This window comes from Nipponia nippon, unplaced genomic scaffold (assembly GCF_047370975.1).
Source record: "Nipponia nippon isolate SJK-2023a ecotype South Korea unplaced genomic scaffold, ASM4737097v1 scaffold_5, whole genome shotgun sequence".
Lineage (NCBI taxonomy): Eukaryota > Metazoa > Chordata > Aves > Pelecaniformes > Threskiornithidae > Nipponia > Nipponia nippon.
In genome coordinates, this window is record NW_028262369.1 from 83,644,249 (window position 1) to 83,672,178 (window position 27,930).

The 27,930-nt window shown below is 43.7% G+C and overlaps 1 long non-coding RNA gene across 1 annotated transcript; it reads left to right on the forward strand.

Moving 5' to 3' along the window:
• The first annotated feature begins 5,379 nt into the window (after nucleotides 1–5,379).
• LOC148052366 (uncharacterized) lies at nucleotides 5,380–27,930 on the forward strand. The gene is made up of 3 exons (XR_015699344.1): nucleotides 5,380–5,414; nucleotides 5,617–5,720; nucleotides 27,379–27,930. It is a non-coding gene; the product is annotated as an uncharacterized LOC148052366 (long non-coding RNA).

Here is a 27,930-nt window from a genome sequence, read left to right on the forward strand (position 1 = left end):
GCCAGAAGCGAGACAGAGCATGCCATGCTCAGTCACTCATTAAGAATGCAGCAGGCACAGGCCCAGGGTGGACCAACCTATTCAAAGGTTTGGGCTAATTTCAGGACACCTACGTAGGCTGGTGGAGTCAGCAGGATGGGGCAAGGTGCCCAAGGCCGCCTGCTCTGGAGCAGCACACCTCCCTGTGGAAAGGAAGCATTTCTTTGCCTAACTGACCTACCGCAGGGATGACAGGACGTGCTGCAGAGGGGCCAATTCACCACAGCGGGAGGTGGGAGAAGCAGCACCTCTTTGCATCCCCACTGGTGCTAATACCCTCTCCCACAATCCTGCAGAGAGATTACAGCTGTTGTGGACAGGGCTGTCTGCTCCCTCTCTTGGTGTGGTCAGGGCCCTCCTTGAGACACAGTCTCATGCCTCCTCTGCAGGATGAGCACCTGGGGAAGTACCTGGAGTCAGGTCATGACTAGCTGGGCCATGCTGACCACAGCCCAGGAGTTACCATCTAACCAGATCAGGAGATGGATAGCAGATTTCCTTCACCTTTTGAGAGAAAGGGAGCACAGCCATAGATTGTTAAAGGTGTTTAGACACTTAAGTCCTAGGACTCGGACCAGCAGCACTTACCTGGGGACCCTGGAGCAGAAAACAAGTTTGAATCCATTTGCAAGCTCTACTCTAGACTCACCTCATCCTATAGGTGCTACATGAACCTCAGTGCTCCCAGTTTTCCAAGTACCTGTTAAAGGCAACAGCTGCTCTCAGTGCTGGGAGCATCCCTTTTTAATTCCCTTGTTACACTGGTTAACTCATTTGCCCCCTGTGAGAAGAAAAATGAATCACGGATGTCTTTTGTTTGCTAAATGTTAACAGCCTTGTGGAAAAACCCTCATAAAATATTCATCCTATCCTGCTCTTCTAAATTAGACAGTTACAGTTCTAACAAGCCCCAGAGAAGAGTTCTTCATTCTCTCAGTCAAAGGTACAGTCAAACATTTCTGCATGCTTTTCTGTACTCTGTATCACCCCCAGCCAAAGTTTCTGCTCCCCCAAGCTGTGTGCTGCTTTTATTCTTGCATATCTTTGTGTATATGGCACTACAATAGGAGAAGCAAAGGTTTCCAAATGCATTCATCCATGTTCCTGCTTTAATGGTAAAGAAAAGGAATATATTGCTACTGTAAATGCAAGGAATGATGGGGCGTGTGGTGTGTGCAGGTGTCAGCAAGTGAATACTTCCCACCTGGGGAAAGGAGAGGGAGGGGTCTAAGATATTTTCAAACCAGAAGGTAATTGCGGGACCTTGGACATTACACCATCCATTGCTTTTTTGGGTGAATGGAAACATTTTTACCCTTGGGAGTGATCACCTTCCCTCTTGGTTGTGTCAGCAAGGCAGAACAGAGATGCCTTCATGGTCCCTGTCCTCATGTGTGTGCCTCCATGCTTTCCCATCCTAACCAGATGCATGTTTCCATGAGGAGAAGGATGGGCACAGCTGAACAGGACCAGTTCTCTCTGCTCCCTGCCTCTTGCTAGCCTTTCCTTGTGGCTCCACTGTGCCTTGCTTCTGAGCTGATTTCTGATGACTCACAACAGGAGAGAAACAATCCTCAGATATTCTTTGTTGCTTGAAAGCACCAGGGAGTGAAAGAAAAAGGGAGGGGGATAGATTTAGACTGGAGGAGAGGGTCTTGATGCCAGCTCCCTTTCTGAATAATCATTATGGGTAATGACTTGCAGATCTTCAATGTGGTCTGTGTTACTTCAGGCTGATTTGTTCCATACAGTGACCTGAGCAAGCCTGTGAGACTCGAGGCATGTGCCTCGCTGTGTTTCAGGCTCTTCTTGGAGTCTGAAGCAAGAAGTTGCTCTGACCAATCAGGTGATGACTTCCTGGCTGTGCTGTTGGCTCCTGCCTGCAAATCAAAACGTTACTTGGTGAGCAGGCATAAAATATTGTGCATGAGGTCCTGTTCATAGTGTGGGGATCTATTTTCCTCTCCTGTGGTGCTTGTTACCACTGGTCAGAGACACAGGTGGGTTTCCCAGTCCTGGGGAGGCTGCCCTCCATCCCTCAGCCTCATCATGGTCACAGCCAGGGAAGGAGAGAAAAGTTCAGCCTGGTTTATGTAGGAGGAGAGGTCTTAGAGGGGTGGCACTGTTTTTTTCAGGCATTATCATTTGCTGACTACAATCAACAGTGGCCCAGAAGCTGCTGGTGAGCAGCTAGCATGCAGAAACACCTCCCGGTGCTTTCTTCCTTCCCCACAAAGAGAACATCATTGTCCAGGGAAAACTGCTGGCTGGCAAGGGCTGTCAGCTTCTGAGGGTTGAGGGGGCAGTGAGGACACAATGGTGCCTCTTTCCAAAAGATGAAGGTAATTCACTCGGGGAACTTCCTACTCCAGAGTAATTAGCAATGTAGACATGTTTTTGTAGTAGGAAGCTGTTGGAGAGGGTGGTGTTACCTCCTGGGCAGGAGCAAGTGGTTGGGTCTCTTCTCCAAACCACTGGTAAGTATCACGGGCCACTGGGAGAGCCACGGAGGCAGAGGAGAGTTTGCAGAAACAACAGGAAAGATTAGGTAGTCAGTCTTGGGGAACAGCTTGTTTCTGAAGCCCCAAGGCAAACTTCTTGGTTCGTAATTGGAAAAAAGTCAGTCGATCTCCTCTGTCATTTTTGCTGGCAGGATTTGACCTAATTTGGGAAAATACACAAGCTGATGGGAGGGATGGAGTAAGCTGTGTTTCAAAGAGAAGGAAACAAGGCTCTACCCTTCCATCTGAGCCAGTTGTTCCGGTGTGTGCCTTTCGTCAGCAAGTGGTTTTCCAGACTGGCTGTAGGGCTGCACTGAAATTAGCCAACAGTCCCACTGAACTTTGCAGGAGTAGGTTGGACTTTCAGACATGCCAGAGCTTGAGAAACAAAGCATGTATTAAAAAAGAATACCCTTAAATCCTTCAGGAAAAAAAAAAAAGCTCTCTGGTTTCACAGGGCATAAAGCGCTCTTCTTTCCCTAGCACATATTCTATACGTGGAAAACAAAAAAATAAAATAAAATTACATCTAATAAATTTTTTAAGTGCAGAAAGGTTTCTTTTTTACATATAGCGGTGCCCAGTAGCACCACTAAAGTTAAAGGTCTGTCAACGTTTTCGTTACTAAACCCCCAATTTTCATGGGCTTATTACTCAGCCATAAAACCCTGTTTCTCGGTTCAACTTGCCATATGAGTCCTCAGCTCTTTCCCCCCTCCAATCTGAAGCCTGGGGAGTACACGCAGATGTGATTCAAACCTTTACTCCACCCCAGTTTTGCACCACCAGAACACCATTAGAAAGCCTCCTTATTTGTGTCTCAAAGAACTAGAAAAAGTGGAGATATGAGTCTTTATGTTTATACCACAGAGGAACAGTGTTAGAATTAGATCTTTTTTAACAATACAATGAAATTGGTTTGGCTGTATTTAGAGCTGCAGGAATGTAAAATGGAATAGGAGGCAGATTTCCAGGATAGTGTTTCCTGTGAAGCAGTCTAGCTTCATGTAGGAGTTAGAGAGAATCGGTCTGACATTTTGGTGTCTAATGCTCTGTTATAATCTCCCCTGCTTGGGGGAGCTTTGAGCTTCCCTTGCTCCTCAAAGGTAAGGGTTACTAAGGGACAAGGCTGATACTAAAAGAACCTTGAGAACTTTGAGAGGCTTCTGGGGGAAAAAAAAAAACCAGCCCCACCCAAAATTTGTTCAGTTCTCCTGGTCCAGTGGTCACATGCATATGAAGACAAGGTCCTTCTTCCAGCTGTCTCAAGGAATGAGGAGGGCAAAGGCTTAAAATGGGAAATAAAACCAATATCAGATTTTCAGAGTCAAAACTATCAGTTTGAATAGGAATAGGAGTTAGTTTCCCTGCATCCCAGAGCAGTGTTCCAACCACGAGAGAGTGTTGCTTTGTGATTAGAAGTCTCCTTTGGACTTTTAAAAGACACCTCACTGCTTGCTGTCTCACCTGAGAGCAAGAGTCAAGACACCAGTGCATCCACGGCAAAAGCACCTTGATCTTGCAATGTCTTATGTATCCACCTTAGAAAGCTTGATTCAGGACTGCTGAGCATCCTATTCCTGCTTTCCTGTAGACAAGTTTGCCTTTGAAATGTTTAATACAGCTACTTGATCTGACCTGTTGGAGGAAATTTGGCATCTGACCAGGTACCAAGAAAATGTCTTGTCCTACTTGATATATGCAGCCATGAAAGACTCTGTGCTAGGAGCCATGGTAGCTTACTTGCACAAAAAATTAATAGTCTTTTCTTTAGGGTACTCACTGAAAGAATCAAAAGTATTAGTTGAACTCCTACTTCTTATGAAGCATCTTGGATCCACATGTCCTAGGAGATGCTTCATATCATTAGATTTTAACTCTCCTTTGAGTTCGTCAAGGTCTCCAGCTAAGGTCTGGGCTGCCCTATGACTCCAAAGTGTTTCTTAGATATCTCCTACATGGTTGTAGGTCAATCAGATATCCAGATGATCCAGATATTCCTCAAAATTCATGTTCAGATGGTTCAGCTCTATAAGAAAGAATTCAGCATCATGGGAAGAGATTTGCCAAGACAATAGCCACTAGTCTGAACCCCAATGAATATCATAGATGTTTAGGAACTGTAGATCAGCTTCCATGTGAAGGACTGAGAAAGGCATCCCCTGGGACAGCTGAGGTCCTGATTCAGGCATGTTTCCATTTCTAAGAAATATGTATTCAGGTTCCTTTAAGTGTCAAGAATCTGGGTATTTGCTCTCACCACGGATTTAATCAAGGGAAAATTCCTCTGTAGGCATCTGGCCACATAGGATTATGTCTTGGAGACCTTTTTGAAATCTAACCAGGTTAGAGAAAACCCTGTGTGGGACTGGGCTTTGGAGGGGCAAGTACCTTGTGTTGCTTTAGGGTTAAAGGTATGGGTAGGATTTCTTGGTGATCCTTTGTACCATTTACCTCTGCCAGGCTTACCTGCTCGTTTCTGCTCCCTTTTTTTGGCAACATGCTGCAGACACACAAAAAGGTGGCTATTCATGGCGTGGCAGGTGGAAGATTAATCCTGACAGGGGAAGAATTTCTTGATGAAGTGACTTCAAAGGCAAAATACCATGGAGGGGGAGCGGCAAGCAGGCAACCCTTGTGTGAAGGAAGACGAGGGAGGCTGTGCCAGTTGGCATCAAACACTAGAAGAATAACCTTCGTCCTCAGGGCCGACACTGGCGGCTCAGTTTAGTGCATTGGCAGCTCTGCTTGTATTGCAGTTTTGGCTTCCCCCAGCTCCTGGCTGATTCGCATACAGGGGCACAAAGGTCACTTGGCCCATGTCCAGTGCCTGCACCAGGTAGAGCAAAGAAAGCTTTGAAAGAAACGATAGAGGTATGTAACAAATCCCTCCTGGGAAAACTGAGCTCTTTATCCCTCCTTTCTGCTCAGCCTGTTGTAGTAGAGCTGACTAAATCCCCGATGGCCTTGAGGCCTTTGTGTAAAGTTTCTCTCCCCCTGTCACAGGCTGTAGTAGCCAGTGGATTTTTAAATTTTTATTATTATTATTTAAATTCTGTCACATGGTCTTCTTTAGGCACATGAATGACCTGATCCACCTGCCTTGGTGAGCGCCATGGGAGAGGTCTGACTGCTGTCTTCCTTTCTGGATCACCTTCCAGTGGAAATTTCTCCCATGAGGTGGGTGTCTCAAGGAGATTATGGTGGCATTTGAAATAGGGGGAAATATAGAAATGCCAGAGACAAATCCCTGCTAGCAGGGGCCAGTATCTCACCTAAGAGCAGAGTTACTACAAGGCATCCACACAACCAAAATGAGCAGCCTACAGGAGTGGAACAGGAATTAGCCATGAGCCTTTGCAACTTTTCCACCAAAGTATTCTTATTCTCTATTCTCTTATTCTCTTTCAAACCACATTGTTCCATGTCTCGCATGTCCTGGACATGGATGAAGATAGGCAGATATGTGGTCCTGTGGAGGTAGCTTCATTTCATCCTGAAACATATTACCTGTAAGGGTCATGCAGCTATCTTCAGTATGGGAAGATGCAGCTCTTGTACAGCAGACATAAATGCTTGTCATACTCTAGAGCAGGACATGAAGCAGAATGTTGTATCAAGATCAAGCTATGTGGGAAATTGAAGGAGACAGAAGTTACCACATTAGCAAACTAGCCAGGGCTTTGAAGTACATCTTCAGCCATTGTGAAAAGTGCGCTTTAGTTTCCTAATATATTTTAAAGTGTGCTACACAAACACCAAGATAGTTCAGAAGCCGCAGCATAGTTCTCAGAAGTCTTTCATTCAGGAGTTAAGCAGGCTCATCCTGGTTTAATTTACAAGGTTGTTAGACATATGCAAGCTGAAGTTGGTTAAGGCTCATCAGCCAAAGAAATCTTTGTCTCAGGTGACTTGTCAACATCACTTCACCTGACCTTCTTTCCCTCCTCCTGTTGAAAGAAAGTGACTGACTAGTTTAGACAGTAGAAAGCCAAAAAACAGACTTTGAAATAATACAGCCTCACAAATCTGCTGTTCAAGTTTTCTAATTCACCAAACCCAGTATTTGGAGTTGTCTCAGAAGGTGGGTTCCAGAGATGGCAAATTTCTCTGAGCTGAATTGAACTTGGGGAAAGACCAAGAAAAATCAACATCAAATATTTTTAATGCAAACCAGCAAGGATTATGTACGCAGTCATGGAGAGTCTTTTTATCAACTTCTTCTACCACCAGGCCAGGAACAACTTAATTTGGCCTTGTGGATAATGAAGATGTTTAACCAGATTGGTCTTTTGATTAAAGCCAATGGAGCAATGTCAAGTGCATTGTGTCTGATAATGCCCATGGCCATATAAATGGATAAGAAAGGCTCTGGTGGCTCTGAGCAAGACAGTTATTCTGGGACAATGAAATACAAGTTCTACATCTCCCCCCAGCTTTTATAGCTGGTTTTAATACTCTTTATCCAACTGCAAAGAGCAGGATAAAGTGTGAGGTAGAGAAAAAATGGGGTTCAAAGGCTATCAACAGCTAAACCTGCAGTTTGATACAACAGATGGTATTGGATACACCAGCTGTAAGAGTTCCTGTGGCATCATGCAGACTCTGCTGCTCATTCCAGCCTCTGAACGAACAGCACATTGCTCCCTCCATGTCATATCACCACTGTGGTTGAGGTCCATGCTCAGAGTCCTTTGTGTTGCTGTTTAGGGCATGTTTCTTTCCTATCATGGAGAAGGATGAGGGGAATGAACAGCTGGGATTGAGGGGGTGGGGGACTCCCAGCTTTAGTGGAATGGTGCTTGGAAACAACTTTGAATGCAAAGCAGAAAATGATGCTTCTGACTTCTTCCGTCCTCCACAGATGTCAGCCAGGGAGTCTATCTACCACAGCCTTTCTAATGTGTTAGTGGCAGATCTGAAGCAATTGTAGTTCAAAGGAACTTGCTGTACTCCTATAGCAACCTCTGTAAACACAATGTCACAGAAGTGAGGTCAGCAGCCAAATTACCAGCTCACTGTCAAGGAAGCAGCAGCCAACACCTCTTGTCCTTCTCCAAGAATGCCACAAAGTCCTCACTGACTCCTGTTGCTTCCTTCAGCTTACATGGTTTCTTCCGTTCATGTCTTGTCTTAACTTCCAAATCTAGCAGCAGCACAAGTTGGTGATAGGAGTGATCCTCAGATCTCAGAACATATCTCTCTCTCTCCACGCAGACAGAAAATATTCCAAGAGTAAAAGATGGGCTACAGCCATGTCTTTAGATATAATCTGCATCATAATCTGGCTTCTCTCAAGGGTCAGCAACTCCCATCTGGATCATTATAGGTATGGAGGTTAGTATCAACTTCTGAAATTCAAAGGTTTTAAGGGCTGAGGCTTAGTTGTCACTTCTTGGAATAGAGCCCAGCAGGAAGGACAGCTGTTGCAGATGTCTGATGAGTGATGGCCGCTCCTGGGAGCCTGCAGAGCTGGGGAATAAAACGTGTTTGCTCCTGATTACCATTACCAAGAAGAAGAAGAAGTCATAGTTCCTACAGCATTATTTGGCACTGGTACATAGTAAAGACAGAACTTTGCAGGGTATGGCAAAGATGTGATCCTGATTCCAGAGAAGCCAAACAGATCTCCAGTTCCCTAAAGAATCAGAGCATTGCTGCCAGGGAAAGGAAAGGCAAATAGGTTTTTAGACAAACAAACTAAACAATACCTAAAACATTCACAGGCCGTGATGTACCTTATCAAACCTCAAAGCAAAAATATCATTTACAATGGCCTCGTGTGTCTTCAGCCACATGTGGACCACAGTACGAGGACAACAGGAGCTGAAAGGAGAGGGCAGGGATGCATCATGGATGGGTTAGTGGGGAGTGCTTTAGACCATCAGTGAAAGGTTTCATTGTTTTAAACCTTTTCTTGTATGCTTTTAACACACATCCCTTTTCTGTTCCCTGTACTCCATAATCTCACAGCTTCTCCTCCATCGTTATCTACATATTTTGCCCTCAACTCTGCCCAAACTTGAACAGTAACCCAAAGGGCAAGAGGCTATCCTGAGACTGTTGCCCCTCTGAGGGAAAAAGACCTCTCCCTCCATCCTCAGTGAGTATGTAGCACATGCCTTTCTTTCTCCTCAAGACACTCTCTCTTCTGCTAAGCAAGAAACTAAAAAAAACATAACCAAACCAAAACAAACATCTAGCATTTTGAAAGAGATGTGACAGTTTTAAAGGAACTGAATAAATAGTTTATCCCACAAGGACAAACAATATTTTTGTTTCTCTAAATAAGTTGTCTTAGGCATGTAGAATTACTGAAAAACCACAGGAACCTCATGTCTGAGCTGAGAGATCCTTTGCGACTGGACTCACAAAGGGCAATGCTTTCAGTCCGTGACCCTCTGGAAGCTAACTTACAGAAGTGTGTAAAATCCTGGGCTTATGACTCAACCTGTACCAGCTGAGGTGGTAGACTAATCTAGCCTCTCTTTTTCCGTTCACTAGACAGAGGCCTTAGATGTGTTTTAGTACTCAGGAAAAGAGGGAGCAATACGTTCATAGATGGAGGTTTTAAAGTACAGATTTATGCAGCACCTGTCAGGACTGATTTAAGCATTTCTGATCCTACCATATAGGAGAAGATGGACTAGAGGACACCTCGTGAACCCTACTGGTTATATTGGCATTAAGTACTATGTAGAATTGCAAACTTGCCCTCGCAGTGTCTTGTTACCACTGGGGCTTGAGGAGGCATCCCTGCACTTTGTGACTCTGACAGGAGCTCTGATGCCAGGATCAACACAGATTTCAGTTGCTGATCAAAGACTTCTAATGATTCTCTTCAGGTTATACCACTTGAACCACTTGTGAGCTACCAGGTTGTAACACTGGCCAGTTGGAAGGGTGTGGAGTCTTCCCTGTCCTTCCTTTCCCTTGCCTTTCCTTTCTTTACTGTATGATTAATGGTAAGTTCATAGATGCAGTGCAACTCGACTGAGTTTACACTGCCCTTTTAGTCTTAGGTCCCTGGCCTAGCTCAGATGAGATCAACAAGGCTTTGCTGAAGACCAAGAATTCAGTAATGAGGAACTGAAGAGTTGCCCCAAATGACTATCTTCAGCATTGGTTTTGACTACACCTTCAGTTTTAATCTACTGTATTTTATTGCTTGTTTGTAGGGTGGTTAAAACATCCTTGTTCTGTGATTCCCTCCCCTGTGCATTTAAATTCCTGATGTGCACTCAACCTGAGTTCCAGGTTAGCATAATTTTTCTATATACAAATATATATTTACTGAACATCTTTAAAAAGTATTTGTGTGGGATTTAAGATAGCACTGAAATTCCTTTTGCTGATGATTTATAAAGCTATTTTCTCCCTGTCTAGACACTTTCAATATTTGCAATTAGCTGATGGAAAAATAAACGGTGGCGTATCCTTTCTAAACCTCCATTGGAGAGGGGAAAAAAAGGTCTCCATCATGCAAAGTAAATGCTCTTCTGTCAAGTTAGCCAAGAAGAAGCTGCTAAGAGGCAAAAGACATGGAGGATGAGTCCAGTTAATGCTGTACTCAGGTGTAGAACTTGGATAAGGAAGGGGAACAGAGTTTTTTATAGCTCCAGGGAGAAGAAGGAGAAAACAAGCTATTATGCCAGAGACGTTTTTCTTGGGCTGATTGCAAAATTAGCTGGAGCTGAAGTTAATTGATTGTGTAGGCAGATGAAACAAACTTGAGATGACTATAAATAGTAACAATCTTGCTTTCCATGCAGCTGTAAATCTGAGCTGGAGAGCTGTCTTAAATTCATTGTGAACATTTGCAAATGAAGGAGAGTAGAGTAAAATAAAATAAAATGAAGCATGGTCAAATAAAATATATATGCACACAGCCTAGCACAGACAGAAATTGTCAGGGTCTGCCCTTCCAAGACAGATGAGAGCTAGAATTTCATCTCACAGATGTTGTGGCCTGATTCATTTTACCTGTCTCACCCCCTCAACCACAGGCTGGGAGAGGCAGAATTCAGCTATTTCTTTCTTTTGTCTTTCCAGGATTTTATGTCAGATAATGTTGCTGCCTATTCATTGAGGAAGAGGGGGAGTGAAGCAAGGGGCTAAGTCTGTCTGGATACTGACAGCTAGGGATGCCAGAGAAAGAATGCCACATCCCATCAACCGCTGGAAATGGGAAAGACATTGTGTGCTCTATGGAAGCTGTGAACACTGTGGGCAGACCCTTGCCATGCTTTTTTTTTTTTTCTCTTTAAGGTGGGGGAGTTGCTTTTTTTCATCAAGATTAAGCTTCATATTTAAACTTTCTACCAGCTGTGATGAACAATAGCCTGATGAGGGAGAGCTATGGTTAAAAACACAAAAGAGAGATGGCTGTCGAGGTTAGAGCCTCCTCTGCATGTGGCAGGTGGCAGCTTTTAGTATCTGTACCTGTACCTCCAGCCTAGCTGGTCTCCAGAGAAGATGATCTCCCTGTGGTGTAAAGACTACAGGTGTGGATGCAGCCTTCCTTGCATCACTCCTCAGAGAGCTGTCGGTGGACCTAACCTTTAATCCACATGGGGCTGCTCTTGGTCATTTGTCTGTCCATCTGCAGGAGGGGGTCACCCTGTAAATACCAACTGATAACATCATTCTCACAGTTTAAGGCCAAAAGGGTAGAATGCCATCATCTGAAATTACAGAGTAATTTGAAGTAATAACTGCATGACTAGAATTCAGTTAGGATGAAAGATTTGGTACTTTTTTTGGACTTTTTCAAAAGGGGTCATCAGGCTTTTACCATACCATTACCATTCGAGTCATACCTGTGGGCTGCACTCCACTCTGTTGTGTTGGAATCTGTTTAGTAGGAGAGACTTCCCACACTGAGGAGTTATGGTTTACAGATACAAGCCAGACAAAAGGGTAGGAGGAGAAAAGACAAACACAAAGGTTTACCCAGCCATTTCAGCAGGCCGCTGGCTGGTCTGGAGGCTGCTGGCTTCCCACATCTCTTACAGGAAGGTGACTGGAGCAACTGTTTTACAAGTAGGGCAAGCGAGGTGTATTCGCATGGTCAGCTGGATGAGTGGTAACTTTTCCAGCTTGGGTAACTCCCTCAGTTGGCCATACTTCTGCTGGGTGATGACAAGGCAGTTCGGGTGCCAGCAAAGGCTGTGCAGAAAGGAAGGACAAGCTGGGGCAGTACAGCAGGCACTTTGTGCCATCATGTGCTCTGCTAGCCATAGTTGGCCCATTTGATGTACCTGAGAGCCACCATCCCAGGGACAAGACTTCCGTGGCTTGGTTATGGCATCAATGCCAACAGGGCCCAGTCCAGCCCAACAAAGAGCTTCTGTAGCGTTCTTCTGCTAAATATAACATATTCATATGAATTTTGAAACTGTTCACCTCATAGCCCTAGGGAACGAGCCTCTCTGCTTACTGTCAGAACAAGCCCACGGGGTTGTGATGTGACTGTGATTCCTCTCTCTGACCCATTAAAGCGTGCCAGAGGTCTGGGACCTCTCCAAGGCACAAGGAGCACCTGGATGTTCTTAAAATGAGCCTTAGATAGGCAGAGTTTATTCTCCTGTGCTCATTCATGTGCTTGGGTTTGATCTGGCCTGCCGGGCAAAGTCTGCTCAGTACATGTTGCAAGGCCTACTGTATCAACAGCACCAGCTGTGGTGAGTAAACCAAGGCAGTGGTTTCACTGCTAAAACACCTAGGGGAAAACCCTCTTGGATTGTATTTCTCATGTCCTTTGTTTGCTGATAAGAAAATGCCAGTCCAAGAGCCTAGGACTAACCCCTCCCCCCCGCCCCCCAAATCATGCATGCACTCTCCATCTGATCTGTCACGTCTCTCCTGACAACTGACAGTGTGTGTGTTTATCTTCTTTTTTACTGGTTTTCAAAAGACAATGCTCTGCTCTCATGGGGTATTCTTTTATCAGCTTCAGGGCCAGGAACCTAAAAGGAGTTAACCTGGAGGTCACTTTCCAACCATTTCACTACTCAGTCAGAAGAATCACCTTGGAGCTTCCATGTTTAATCAAGACATTTTTATAGCTTTTCTGCTAAAGGGAGAGGTGCACTTTGATTGAAGATAAAATCCATCAAATGATGCAATTCATTTATTCTGGCGTCGCAGAGTCTCTGTGCATTTGAGGAAAAGACTGTGAATGAGTGCATCACGAGGAGAAAGGCTTCTTTTTGGGGGGGTGGAGGAAGAAGGATCGTTGGGACTGTTCTTCCAGTCCAATTTTAACATCTCTGTCCTGCTGAACCCCATCTGACTGCTCTGAGAAGACAAACAAGGCAAATAGCTCCTGTCGAATATACCTTGCCCAGGTCTGTAAATCAGGTTTGGTCTCTGGTTGCACCAGCTTCTGTGAGCGTACCTTCCATTTGGAAGACTCTCACCCCTTTGGTATGACACTATCATTTCATCAGACATGGGAATCAGTTATATAAACCTTCATTTACTTGCTTATATCTGCTAGTGTGCTGTATCATTCATGTTCTACTCGCAAAAAGCCTGCTCACCCTTTTATCCTGGTCACAGAGGTGAATGGGAAACTTTGGGTCTGCCACAAAGACTGTGTCTAAGCAGAGCCATGATCAGGGGACCCTTCCCTTTGCTTCTGCAGCAGGAAGTATTCTTCCAGGTTTTGAGACAATCTAATTTCTATCACACACCATATGGTTCCAGCTCCAATGTGGGTTAACAAGTATATGTCTGAATGGGAATCAGGAGTGTCCAAAATTCAGGGCCCCTACCAGGGTAAGAGAAGAGTTGCAAAATCCCTGAAATACCTGTATTGACACATTTCAACCAGCTGTGTAGCAAGCAACGAGGAAAGGCTTGTTTCATGCCTCCTACCCACTCACACCTCTTTCATGTTTTGCCCAGTTGGACATCTGGCATGTTTTTTGCTACACACCCAATGCTGAGCTTTCATTTCAGGCGACCCATTCTGATTCTATCAGAGCTGACTTCTGCCCTTATAAATGCATGAAACTCAAGGCTTGTCTTGAGGCAGAGCCAAACACTAGAAATGTTGCTCAGCAATGGGTCAACCTCAAAGGGTTTGAAGCATCTGCTCTTTTGTGCTCCCAGGGATTCACATGCTGATGCCCACAACCATCAGTCTCTGAGTGAGGCAGATGGTATTGTCCTGGGTGTCTGGCCTAGCTGATTCCATCACTGTAGGATTCTTCTGCAGTTCATCTTACATTTGTTTCCCACTGGAACCATGCAAGAAGAGACTTGCTACTGGCACTATGTTAATGGTAACCGAATGTATGCACCTGGTCCATCCTACTGTACTCAACAGGCATCCCAGCTGAGACTGCACAGGGATATAAAATAACAAACTGCTGAAAGGTCTTGCAGAAAGAAGTTGCAGGAGGATCTTATTTGGCACAATAGAAGGGAGAACATTATTCTAAGACCTAAAGAGAATGAGAAATTAGTCTGGGAGGAGGATACCAATATGCTGAGATGTCAAGACAGTTTAGCTACATATGTCACAGTGATTCAACAGAAAGCATGTATCTCAGTCCCTTGGCCCAGGTTTCCCAAAGGAAGAGACTTTTAAAATTGTAACCAACACTGACAGAATGTGCTGATCTTCAAGTCATAGGTAATATAGATCTCCTCCAGCTGTGCTAGTCCCCGTCCAGTATGAATTTCACATGTGCTGTCTAGTTCTGCCTATGATAACATTATACATATTCATCAATATCATGTTATCTCTACTGAACATAAAAATATTGTCTTAAATATGAATTCAGCTTTGTTCATCTCACACCCTAATGTCTCATTTCAAGAGCAAAACTTTGGGAACTTCTGACTTTGACCATGTAAGTAAGAAAGAAGCCACCAGAGATGTCAGTAGAATAGGCTGGGTCTCAGGACTAGAAAGGGAGGATCAGGGATCTTAGTTCAAGGCAGACACAGAGCCTTGAGAGGAAAGTACAGGGGAGTCTGGAAGCTGCAAGACAAGCCAGTAGACTGGGTGGGGTGGAGGGCAGCTGTGAAAGGGGTGATGAAGTCAAAATGGAAAAAGTTGCTGGGTGGATCAAAGTCCAAACAAGGATTTATGAGAGGCATAAAAGAAATTTGGAGAGTGAATACCATGAGCAGTGATGGGATTCAGCCCTATTCTGGAGGGTTTGGGTTGGAGGAAGAGACAGATTTCCCAACAGAATTTTGTCTTCCCTGCTCCTTTACTTCTGTACTTCTTAAGAGCTCTACATTTGTCCCTCCACCAGAACCTCCATCTTCACTTTGTTTTGCAGCCTTTTGCCTACTTGTGCTTCTAGCCTTCTAGCCTCTTGCCTTGCTGCATGCTTCTATCAATGCCAGGATGGCTTAGTACAGGCTTCTCAGTTCACCCTAGCCAGGCTCTCTCCCTCTCATTCATCATTTGTTTACTCAAATCTGTCTGGTTGAGGGCCAAATGCCCTAAATTCCAAGGGCTCCTTTTTTGTATTTCTTTTCTCTCCTTGAGAGATCAAATGATGCTGTGGACTCCCAGTCCTGGAATATACTGGTAATGGAAGTGGAGAGGGATTTCTGTCATGTCTAATTCTCCATCATAGCCTCATGGTTCTTCTGCTACTGAGCAGCGGCAGGTAGAATGACAGAGGTAAAGAAAGCAAATCACTAAAAGCTTAGAAAATCTTGGGCACACTTTAGCCATCTTTGGTAAACACAAAGTTCCTGTGACTTTTAAGAGCAAGGAATTCATTCTGCTACTGCTTCTGGAACGAGATATCTCCCCACACCAGCTCTTGTCCTCAGCAGGCTTGGAAGGCGCAAGCTGGCTAGTTGAAGTGAAAGCAATTAATGGAGACATTTTTACTACCCTTATTAAAGGGAGAAGGAGGCTTTGATATAAAACAATATCCACTGGATGATGCAATTAATTTATTTTGGCTGGCCAGTGCTCTTGCCTGGGTCTGTGTGTTATTAGAGGGTGGTGCAACGGTTGTTCTTCCCACTGCTTGCAGGCCCTAGGGTCAGGTTCTGCTCCACCAATAACATGACTCATCTCTGCATAAAACAATTCCTCAAGTGATACCAAAGTGACCGCAACATCAGTCAGCTTCCAATCATCTGAATCCAGTAATGATGGCTACTTCCCCAGAATCATCTTTAGAACAGCTCACACACTTGTTCCTAACCGCAGAATGAAAGTCAGCAGGGAACTTGCTGGTTTTCACAAAATACCATGTGAGAAAAGCCCTGGGCTGGATATCATTTATGTTTCTGCCTTCATTAAGACGTGTCTCCTCACTAATGAATTAAGTTTTATGCCCTTGTAGAAAGACACACTTGTCCTAATGTGGGTGCACATTGGAGAAAGGGATGGCACTGTGACGGTAGGCAACCCATGCAACTTTGGCTACCCAATATAATCAAGTACCTCTGAGTTTAATGCAGATAAATGGTTGTCTAAGTGACAACCCTGTTCCTAGTTGCCCTTTGGAGGAACTCACTTTGGACTAATTGGCTGTAAAAAGAACCAAAGTTAGCAACCAGATAAATAGATACCAAAAATTTACATGAAAACCCTTTTGCTCCCCACTCCTCCATTCTTTCTTCTCTAGCTTCTCTTAAACAAATGTCTTCTAGGTCAAATGTGTGAGAGAGTTAATTATGGAAGATGGGTAGGTTAAGACAACAAAACTTCATCTTGGAACCCTGGAAGAATTAATCTTAGAGCATATTCCCTGTCAATTTTCCACAAGATCATTGAGAAGTAAAGAGACCTCAGCCAACCCCACCCCAGGTAACATGGTGCCACTGCAGGGACAGCCCCAGTGTGTTTCTCTTGGCTAATGGATGCTAGGGAGGGGAAAATAATGGAATGGAGAATTTGCATCCTCTGAGTTGAAGAAAGTTCTTTGGGGCAAGTAATGCAACTGGATTTTTTAATTAAGTTCTTATGACCTGAAGAATTAGAACTGTTAGTTTTGCAGTAGCTCCAAAGTTCATTTTAGAAGGTCAGGTTCTTTATGACATGGCAAATGGACATGATCTGAGTTTAGTTAGAAAAGTAGTCTCTGACTCCATAAAAAAAATTCTATTCAGACGCTCTGCATCAAAGGCTTACTGCCTCACTTGTGGCTAAAGAAACAGGGGGATTCATTGTATATTTCCTGTATTCAGGTTATTTCTCTTCTCTGTGGTGGAGATAATCCATGAGGATCTATGAACACATCCTAATACTTACCCTCCAGTTTGACACTTGTTATGAACTTTACTTTCTCCTATGTCAGGCTATAACTGTATCACTTACAGGAGTTAGGAACAACAGTTCTCTCCCCTGTTAGGTAAAAGCCTAGACCTGACTGGCTCATGAAGGCAGATCTTGTCCTCTAGGAAAAGAAACCTCAGCTATGATACCGTGAGAAGAAATCTTGACAGTTGTTAGAAAACATTCCTCTTTTCTGGAGTTTTGGAACAGGATACCCTGCTAATCAGATTAATAGATCAACTTGAAAGAGCAACTTTATGATCTCCTTGGATTTTACATTATTTTACAGTGACGAATTTGGTTTCTGCCTGTTCTACATAGAATGAGCAGTGAGAGCCAGTTAGGCAGATGAATGTGTTCTAACAATAGCATCTGTAGGATGGGGACATATTTTTGCCAGGAAACATTCAGTATTTTAAAATATTTGTTATTTTTAGTTTTTTTCATTTTCAAGTATTTGTTAATATTTGTTCCACATGGGGTACAGATCTGACAAAGTCACAAGATTCATGAAGATTTATTCACTCCAAATGCTCTGGGCATTTTAAGGTCTTGACCATAGAATCATAGAATCATAGAATGCTTTGGGATGGAAGGGACCTTTAAAGCTCACCTAGTCCATCCCCCCTGCAATTGGCAGGGACATCTACAACTAGATCAGGTTGCTCAGAGCCCCATCCAGCCTGGCCTTGAATGTTTCCAAGGATGGAGCATCTACCACCTCTCTGGGCAACCTGTACTGCTGCATTCAGGAGCAGTTCCACTTTACAAGTAATCATCATCTATCTATTTCACTGGGAATTGATCTGAGATCCTACCAAAATCATTGCATATTTGACCAAAACAGGAATGTCCAGAGGTGAAAGGTGTTTCCTGCTGGATAGGTGTGCGTGAATCCCTATGCAGTGGCAGGATATGATATTTTGGACTCTCTGGAAATCAGTGCCAAGTTCACTGTGGACACACACAATGTTTTGTACTCTCCCTGCCTTGGTTCAGGACCGGTGCCAGAGGAGAAAGAAAAAAAAAAGTGATCTCCTGCCCAAACTCTTCCTTGTAATGAATATGTGTGAGAATAACTATGATCTCATGGAAATCTCTATTTTGTGGTCATTAGATATTATGAACATGTCATCAGTCTGGCTGTGTTACCTGCTCTGTCCCCTACAACTTACCTCCAGCAAAATCATTGCTGTATCAAAGAAGGAATCTGCTTGAAACTACTCATACCACCATCTGTACCTTAACGTCTTGGTTACTAGTGTTTAACTCATAAAGGTCAGCTACAAATGAAATGAAAGTACAGACATGCCAACAGCATCTTCCAAACCATAGCCCATGTTCACTTCACACAGATCCTGCCGTATTATGGTGCCAGACGAGGACTAGTTAGCTGCCCAGCACCCATGGGAACACCAGGTACTGGAAGTATGAGGTTATTGGTAATATTTGTTATTTATACTGTGCTAGTAAACAAGGTGTGTTAGGTGATCTTGACATGTGTGGAAAGATATGACCCACTCATCGTTTTGCCAAAAGCTCATATTCCATGGCTGGCAATGTACAAAGAATGGGAAAGGGCAATACAGTACAAACACAGTATTTGCCTGAATAACTACTGTGGGTTTTTCCCCAGGTTTTGCCTCAGCATATTATGGTACAGCTGTTAGGAGAGTCTGTCTGGAAGCTATGACATTACTGTCTTGCTCTCCATGGGGGAAGATGCAATCGTACCCTGTTGTCAACAAATGTGTGTGGCCATAATTTGACAAATACAATGTGAATGAATTTGATGCAGATTCAGTGTTTAAAGATACATGTAATACGTTACTGGCTTTTTACCATGGGTTTGGGGGTTTTATTATACTGCTGAGAAAATACACATCAGCTATACTTCGCTGCTTCTCAGCCAGCTAACACCTATACACCCGAAGTGGACTCTTGAGGAGGCACACATGCTCCTGTTCCTCCTACTTATCTCCAGGCTCCTAACAGAGGTGCAAAATTAGGGGGAGAGTCTTTTGGGTCTTCCTCCATAGTCAGCTGAGGAAGGTTCATCACAGCTAAGACCTGAAGCACTCTCTGAGGGATCTTGCCTTTATAGCATAGCCAGCAGGACCAGGGAAGTGATTGTTCCCCTGTACTTGGCACTGGTGAGGCCACACATCGAATACTGTGTTCAGTTGTGGGCCCCTCACTACAAGAAGGACATTGAGATGCTTGAGTGTGTCCAAAGAAGAGCAATGAAGCTGGTGAAGGGTCTGAAGCACAAGTCCTATGAAGAGTGGCTGAGGGAACTGGGGTTGTTTAGGTTGGAGAAAAGGAGGCTCAGGGAAGACCTTATTGCTCTCTACAACTACCTGAAAGGAGGTTGTAGCGAGGTGGGTGTCGGTCTCTTCTCCCAAGTAACAAGTGATAGGGCAAGAGAAAATGGCCTCAAGTTGCGCCAGGGGAGGTTTAGATTGGATATTAGGAAAAATTTCTTCACTGAAAGGGTTGTCAAGCATTGGAACAGGCTTCCCAGGGAAGTGGTTGAGTCCCCATCCCTGGAGGTATTTAAAAGATGTGTAGATGTGGTGCTTAGCGACATGGTTTAGTGGTGGACTTGGCAGTGTTAGGTTTACGTTTGAACTCAGTAATCTTAAAGGTCTTTTCCAACCTAAATCATTCTATGATTCTATTTGTAGACTACAGAGGCAGGGTTTTGAGTGCTTAAAACTAGATGGGATGAGTCTGGGTATTAAAGCAGGATTTCAAAGCAGAATGGAGAGCTCATGCTCAGGAGGGTTACTTCAATTTTAAGATCTGCAACCCAGCAGCAGCCTATTTAAGAGCCTTACCCTGCAGTAAGGGCATCTTATCCTGGGTTCTTAATCCTTACTAGTTTGCAATGCTCTGCTGGACTCTCTGGAGGGATTGTATCAGTCCATAGGGTGAAGACCTTGCAGAGAGTGGGAGCTATCATTAGGCAATGGTCAGAGCGAAAGCCCTGTGTGTGCTCCAAATCTCAAGGCAGTGATTTATGAAATCTCAGGAGAGAGACTACCAAGACTACTTTGCTTTTGATACTCTCATGTTAAGGTAATCAGGCATTGCCTTTTCATTGAAGACCATGAAAACAAGGAAGGTGGATCTGAGCAAGAAAAGTGGTGAGTGTCTGACTGGTGTCACAAAAAGAAGATAAACCTACACAGCCCTGCTAAGCCTAGAGTTTGCAAGCCCGGATTGGAGTTCTTGTGCTATTACAACCTTCACATGTGATGGTGGGCAGCCTCCTTAGAAGTAGATCCACATATTTTTAGGTATATCAGCCATCAAGTGGGACTTGTGCCGTCCTGGGCTCCCCTTAGAAGCAGGTGGGCTCAAGCAGAATAAAAAACTAGATCCTCAACAAGCTGCCTTAAGTTTCCTATCAGAAATGCCAAAACCAGGAGTGACCTTAAGTCCTGCCTCCTGCTCTGAGCATCAAGAAAATACCAAGATTCCCAGCTTTCCCTTCTTTCCTGGACATAAGCAGATGTGCCATTTTTAACTCAAAACTCAAGGGGAAACCAGTCTCTGCAGAAACATTGCTATTTTGTTAAAATGGTAAATTGGAGGAAAATCCATACATACTGGAAAAAAAGAAAAAAAATCACTGACCCAAGACAGAATATGTTATTTCTGAATTGGCCCAAAACATTTTGAGTCAGATGAGTTCAGTAACAAATTACTTTCCAGTAAGAGTGCAGGGTTACAGTTCAGGACATTTTCTCAGTAGATGGGACACTCTTTGTTATCCTATAATGCAATGCAGATGTTTCTCTTTTTGCCTTGTGCAAGGATGATTATCTATATGGGTTGTCAGAGTCTTTAGGCATGAAACAACTCACACAATCCAGGCATGGAGACTGCAAAGAGCAAACTTCCAAACTACATATCCCAGAAGGCTATAACACAAGGGGAAAGCACAGTTTGAACACTGAAGTGACTTGAAACAGAGCATTTTGGGGTCATTTTAACACACCACAAGAAAACATTTTGATTTCAGGAATGTCGAAATGTTTTGTTTTGCTTGAAAATGTCAGGCAAAATGCTTTGACTTTGCCAGAAAAAAAGTTTGTTTGGTTTTTTTTCCCCAAAATTTCCACCCAGAGAAAAAGTCTTGACATTTCTACTCTTTGTTCCAGTGTGGTATAAAAACAAACATTGAAATGTCAGGATTTTCTGCAGGATGAAAATTCTGAATTTTGCCCAATTTTTGGTGTAATGCCTTGGCCCCAGCATTTACATTTTGGTTTGAAGTATGGGTGGATGTTCAGAGGGTGGGAGGGATTTTGTAAGAGAGGATCACATGTTCAAAAGAACCTAGAAACTTATGTGTTCCAGTCCCTGTGATGTTTTAGACCATTTCAGAATTGAAATGAACAGGTAGTCAATGCAAATAAACTGGAAGACGGTGATAGCACAATACAACATAGAATTTCTTGTCTCTTGACTTAGTTTTCACTCCTTCTATAAGCAGGCAAACTCCCTTGGGTCTGTATCTGATTTTAGCTTGATTAATGAAAATCAGGAACAATTGGAAGCTCTTGTCTTGAAGTCATTGGGAGTGTTGCCTGAGTGAGGTCTGATGGGGGAAAAAAAAACCCAAATCAACCTTGGACAGCTTGGCCCAATGCAAGCTTTGGAGACATCTCAGAGAGTATGGCAAATGCAGTCACATGCCCTATTAGCTGTAAGTAATTAAGCAGCATAAATCTGGATTACTGTCACAATTCACTCTGTACAAACATCCTTAGAGGGATTTGATTCTGCAAGCATTGAACAATACATCGGTGGGAATGAGCTGCAAGAGGATTATGTGTGGATATTGCTTTATGGAGAATGGACACTATGACAATAGGATTTATGGTTTTACCGCCTTCATGGATTTCTTAAAATGCCACCCTTTATACGACCAAACACAAACTCCAAACTAAAAAGATAAAGAAATACAGAAGAGCTGGGCATTGTTTTCAGTTAACTCTGGATAATCCAAGCAACTAGCGGCAGAACATCAATACCTGTTTTGGAACTTTTCTCACACATGAGCACCCTCACCCTTTTTGGCCACAGGGGCTGTTGGTTCTGAGAACGGGTGACCTGAAGCATTGGGCTGTTGGACTTTTCATGCTTTCTGACAGCCACTGCCCCTCCCACCCCATGCAAAGGTGGGACACTGCATAGAGTCATCACCTACAATCTGGAACTGGCACACACTTGAACCTCCCTAAACTAAACAGTCCCTTTGTACCATCATATAAATAAAGTTGCTTTACCTATGTATTTAACAGAACTCTTTGGATCAGCAGGTTCATGGCCCAGGGCCCTGGAGAGATGTTGACTTTTTGCTGAACAAGAAGTGGTAGCTCTCATCTCCTGTTCTAAACGTATCGTGTTACTGGCTTAACAGATCTGACAAGATCTGAACAACTTAATCTAGGAATTTCTAATATGTACAGTCAAAAATGGTCAGATGTGTACAGACATTACAAGGCAGTTCTGAAAGATGGACTGAGGTATTTTCACCATCCCAGATGGACTTTTTTTAAACTCTTGAGCAGAGAAGTCCCAGAGGAGATCATTTTGAGTGCATAGGGAACATGCAGTTCTTTGAGTAATTTGTGGAGGGTGTATTTCACAGTGCAATGAAGATGATAGACAAGGTATGAGTGCTAAAAATCATGTCAAGGCTGCTAGAATTACACCCTTATTATTTATTTCACAATACCTCTGAGATATGGGATGAACTGGGTTCAGTGTTATACATTCACATTAGGAAAAACTTTTTTTCCCCAAAAGATTTTTGTCTTCCTGTAACACACAAAATTTTTGCAACCAGACACTAGTTTCCTGAAGGAATAGATGATTGATCTCAGCTGGGCATGGAAAAAGGCCAACATTTCTCCACCTGCACAGTACTGTGCTTTGCCCCCAACAGATACCCGTGGCTTGGACTGATGTCATTCTGGATTTAGGTGCTCTTCTAAAGAAAGACATGAGGAGAGTTTTCTAGCTAAAAGAGCAAGAGCCCACTTGCACTCAAGGAAAAAGCTGAAGGTGAGTGGGACTTTCAGAAACAGAGGAACCTGGCTTTCCATCCCCCCTGAGTTCACAGGGAAGCTGACATTTTAAAGATGGTCCCTTGACTACAGCAATCTAACTCTCTGGGGTCTGGACCACCATTTCATAAATGCCATTGCATTTCTCAGGAATGGCCTGACAAGCAAACTTGCTGTCAGGAGACCATCTACAAGTGTTCATTACTTTGCATTAATGCCACTCTCACTCTGGGACAAAATCATCACCTTCTCAGGCCTCTCAATCCCTGAAGAGAGAAACTAGACACAGTACCTATTCTGCTCTGCGTCCCATCCATGCCCTGAACCCTGGGCTGCCTCACAGATACCTCCAGCCTGCCTGCAGACTGCCTCCACGGGCATGCTGAGTCCTGTTCTATCCAGCTGGCAGATTTGACCCTGCTTAGTCCTACTTGCCTGGAAGGATGCTCTCCAGCTATGCAAGAGACCATGGTCAAAGGCTTAGGATGTGGGCAGGAGGTAAGCACAGTCTTGAGGCCACCGTTAGCAGACAGTAAAGACATATCCAGAAAATCAAGTAAAAAACTCGAAGGATGCCAGCTCTGAAGACATTGACTATCCAAGATAGTTGGCCATCTCAGTGTGGAGGTCCAAAATAACATGTGCTACAGAGCCTGAACAGTCCCTTCCCATTAGCCTAAGAGAAATTCTCCGTGAAACACAGCTGAGCCTGTGCCTTGCATGTGAAGAGAACATGTCTTTTATCCAAGATGTCAATCCTTTGCCTAACAGCAAATTTTACACACACACACACACACCCCCTTCCCTTCTGGAACACAAATGACTTCCAAAGATGCAAAATTGTTTTTACGGATTTGCATATCTCATTTGTAAGGCAACAATCAGAAGTCTGGATTAGACTTTACCCTTCTCTTTTCCTAAGAGGTGGCAAATCTAACTCTGAAGGATTTTGCTGTTTGCTCTTCTGGACATCTTCTAACACCTGTTGCTTCAGCTTGGCACAACCTTGCTTAACGCCCATCACAACACTTCACATCTCCTAATGAGCATTGCATAGCTCCAGTGTCAGACTAAAACGCAACCTGTAGGCATCATCACAACAAACCTGTTGCTGTGATGACTGAGGATCCATGGCATCGAGAGGGCTGGATTCCAAGCTGATGTTGCAGGCTGATGAAGAGCAGCCAACCCATTTTCCATTAAAAAAGTACACACTGGACAATCTTATGTCAACAGAACTAACCAGCACAAGGGGAAAGAAAACAACAAAAGGAAGAAAAAAAAAATCTATGCAGTTCCCACTGCTTTTTCTTCAACTAGAATGACTGAACGTTCCCAGCTTCCTCACAAGGGAAAAGATTTTATGTGCTAATGTTGGAGGAGAGGTTTGGAGACCACCTCAGTGAGTGGAGTCATCAAGGTAGCATGGGAAAAAAAAAAAGGAAAACAGCGGTGGAAGAATAGTGGTAATAATACATACCTTAAAAATAAAAACAGAGAACTAGTGAAAAGTGTTAGCAGCTGAAATGCAACATGACTCATCAGAAAGGTTTTCAAAGGGAAACTGTTGTCCCTTTTTGCCTTAAGTCAGCCACTAGGCTGTCTTGAAGTTGGGAGGGACAGTGGACAAGGTACTGTATTTGGACTTAACTGATGAAGGTCCTACTCCTGACTTTAACCCTGACATACTGTGTAACCCCAGGCAAGTTCCTCCTTTTTCCTGGGACTCCTCTTTCATCCTACTTTTTGCCTGTCTTCTCTACTGTAACTGTGACTTCTGGGGCAGGGAAGGAGACAATGTTCCTTGGTTAAGAACATCCTGGGAGTGGCTTACTTCAACAGAAGTCCTCTGAGCAGCCAGAAGGCTTGCTGGTGAAAACAGTCCTGCCTCCCCGGCCTCATCAGCATCTTGCTGGGAAGCAGCTGAGCTCTTGGCAACTCTGCATGCTTCAGGCATCCTCAGTGGCACCAGGAAACTGCTCTGAAGTGGGGGATTTCCCTGAATGGCAGGGATTCCCCATGTTTTCCTGGGATCCAAGGCAGTAGCACTGGAACTCCCAGAATTCAGGGCAGTTGGCTGATTTTTTTTTTTTCCTTTCTTTTGGTCTTGTTTTTTGCTTCAGAAAACAGTCAAAGTTCTTTTCATTTCTCCTATCCCTCTTACCTCTAAAAATAGATAATGAAAATCAAACAGTAGACTCTAGTGCATGGGAAATTATGTCTGCCCTTTTCCTACAAAATTAGAAATGAAAACCATTTTTTTTAAAAAATGTTGGAATTGCTCAGGAAGTCATTCCTGCTCAGGGCTATGGGATAAGATCCTTATGTCCCTCCTTAAGCTTCCAGACATGAACATAAGAACAACAATGTCGGGGTCAGACCACAAGTTCGGTTGTGTTGGCATCCATGACCAGCAGATGTCAAGGGACATCAAGGACACTGCAAACATGTTGTGAACGTTCCTCAGAGCACCCTTCCTGCCTCCAGTCCTCTGTGGCTCTTGCTAAGTCAGAGGTGGTGTTTCAGAAAAAAGTATTTTCTTCCTAAAATCTATCCAGTCATGTTTTGAACCCAGGCAAACAACATGTGGTAGTGATGATGGCTTAGCTATGCTGCTGGCGAAGAAATATCTATTTTCATTAGTACTGAACAACATGGTTTTGCTGGTATTGACTTTGAAGGCTGAGTTTAGGATTCTAGACTCCATTTATCGTCTATGGAGATAGATATGCACCCTCAGGGAGCAATTAATCTCATCTTAGGCTACATGTCTCAGACACAGGTGAAAGGCTGAAGGCACCTATTTCTCTCCCCACCCTTCACCTCCTCCCTCCACCCTGTAAAAGCAGTCTAGGGTGACCAGCTCAGCTTTAAAAAACTAAACTTTAGACATTCAGGCTGAAGTGATGTCTACTGCTTTCCCCTACAAGTATTCAGTATCTGTGACAGCTTTACCAGCCATCACAGGATCACAGGTAACAACACAGACCAAGAATGCACCATATTTTTATGACTATGCTTTGTTACTCTGCTGGCTGACAGAACAGATATCTGTGGAAAACAAGAGGTGTAACGAACAGTGTCTCAAGTCCAGCTGCAAGATGCAGCTCAGGAAATCCCTGAACTACCAACTGTGGCAGCTGGGAGGAGATCCCAAGGGACAGATCACTCAGACAGACTCTGTTTCTTACTCTCTTTTCCTTCCACTCTCTGAGACAGGATGCAGGATTATGGATTGTTGGTCTGACTCTGTGACAGCTACCTTTTTATTTCTTCTCATGATAACTCAGCTAGGAGCTAATGAGATACAAATAAATATTAATAATGACAGGCATGGAGAAGCAGAAATATTCACCACTGTGGGAGATGTTCCAATAAAATCCTTACCATTATCAGACACTGAGAACAGAGAATTGCATAGAAGCAAGTGTCTTAAACCTCACTTCAGCATTTAAATCACTTCATCATCTTATCTTCACCACAGGGAGGGAAACAGAGACTTTTTGCCTTCTCTACTCTTAGCCACCACAGATACTACATCTCTCAGGTCAATAAGGATTGCACCCTGTATTTCACCGTGCTAGAACTGGGATGCTAGTCAGTACAGCACAGAGAAATCTGCACAGTGTAGACATGTCCAGCAGCAGTTGATATGCAGATTTGCATCTTATGAATAATCAGATCTTGATTCAAAGAGGTTCAGCCATACATGCAACATAATATATTGCTTTCCTCCTTCTCACCTGCTTTACTCCAGCTGAACACGATGTTCTCTTAAGAGTCCAATTTTTTGCAGAGCCAAGCAGTTATTGACACAGGAGGACAGCTCTGAACATTCAATAAATGTAACATAGCTGAGCAGTATTAAAGAGGTTTAATGAAATAGAAAGATTCATGACACAGAAAACCTATTTTCTGCATTAAAATTCTGCTTATTCTGGTAAATGAGGTTTTTACAGCACTCCTCTCCAGCTGGGGTTTGGAACTTTCACAGCCAGAAACAAGACGATTGTGAACCAGGGTCCAAATTCAAGTGGAGGCTTTATCTCAGAATGATCTCCTTTCCTTTCTCCCCAACAGCTGCTTGAACTACCACTGTACCACTTTAGAAAGACTCAGTCCTTGAGGTGGCCCTCAAATTCTCCCTTTTGGACCCTTCCCCCATCTCCATTGCTAACAAAGCCTTCATCTCATAAGCACACAGCACTTAATTTGATTTTTGCCCCATGTGATTTACATCTTTGATGTAATTCTGGTAACGTCAAAGGCGTTACAGCAAGGACTCATCTGGGACCTTGTGTACAGCTGTTGTGTTCCAGGCTGAAGGAACTCACATTCCTCCACCACACCCAACTCTGCTCTGGATTATCAATACTGTGATAAGCAACTCAATTGCCTTTAGACTGGTTAGGGAATTTCTCCACTCCTTATTTTCTTCCTCCATTTTCCCTGGGCTACTTTACCTCCACTTTGATTTTTCACTTTTCAGGCCATGACATTCCTGATGATTCCTAGATCTCTGGATTCCTGCCTCCTCCTCCTCCTGTTGTTGCTAACACACAACTCTGTCTGGAGCCGGATTTAATTAGACCACAAGAAAAATGAACCGCAATGAAGTTACATCAAGGGTGTGACTTCAAGCCACAAGAGCCAGGAAACACAGAGGACTTTAAAAAAAAAAAAAAAAAAAAAAAAGAGAAAAGAAGAAGAAAAATTAAGAACAAACTTTTTCCTAACCCTGTGGTGTCCCACCTCTAGCACAGCTATGATGTTCAAGCACAGTTTACACAATAGGGAGTTGATGAGGAAAAAGCTTGGAAGGGGAAGGAAGGGCCCGGAGAGGATCTGCCGAAGCGCTTTGGCCCTGTAGCTTTATTGCATGTGGGTTTGATGCTGTGCCAAGCTTTATGACACTTACATCAAGGTTGTTCCCCGCAGTGATGCACCACCGAAGCTAAATCACCTACCCATAATGGAATTTACAATGATTTCACTGTGCCTTGGTTGAGAATATGTTATCATTAACTTCCCTCTTTTATTA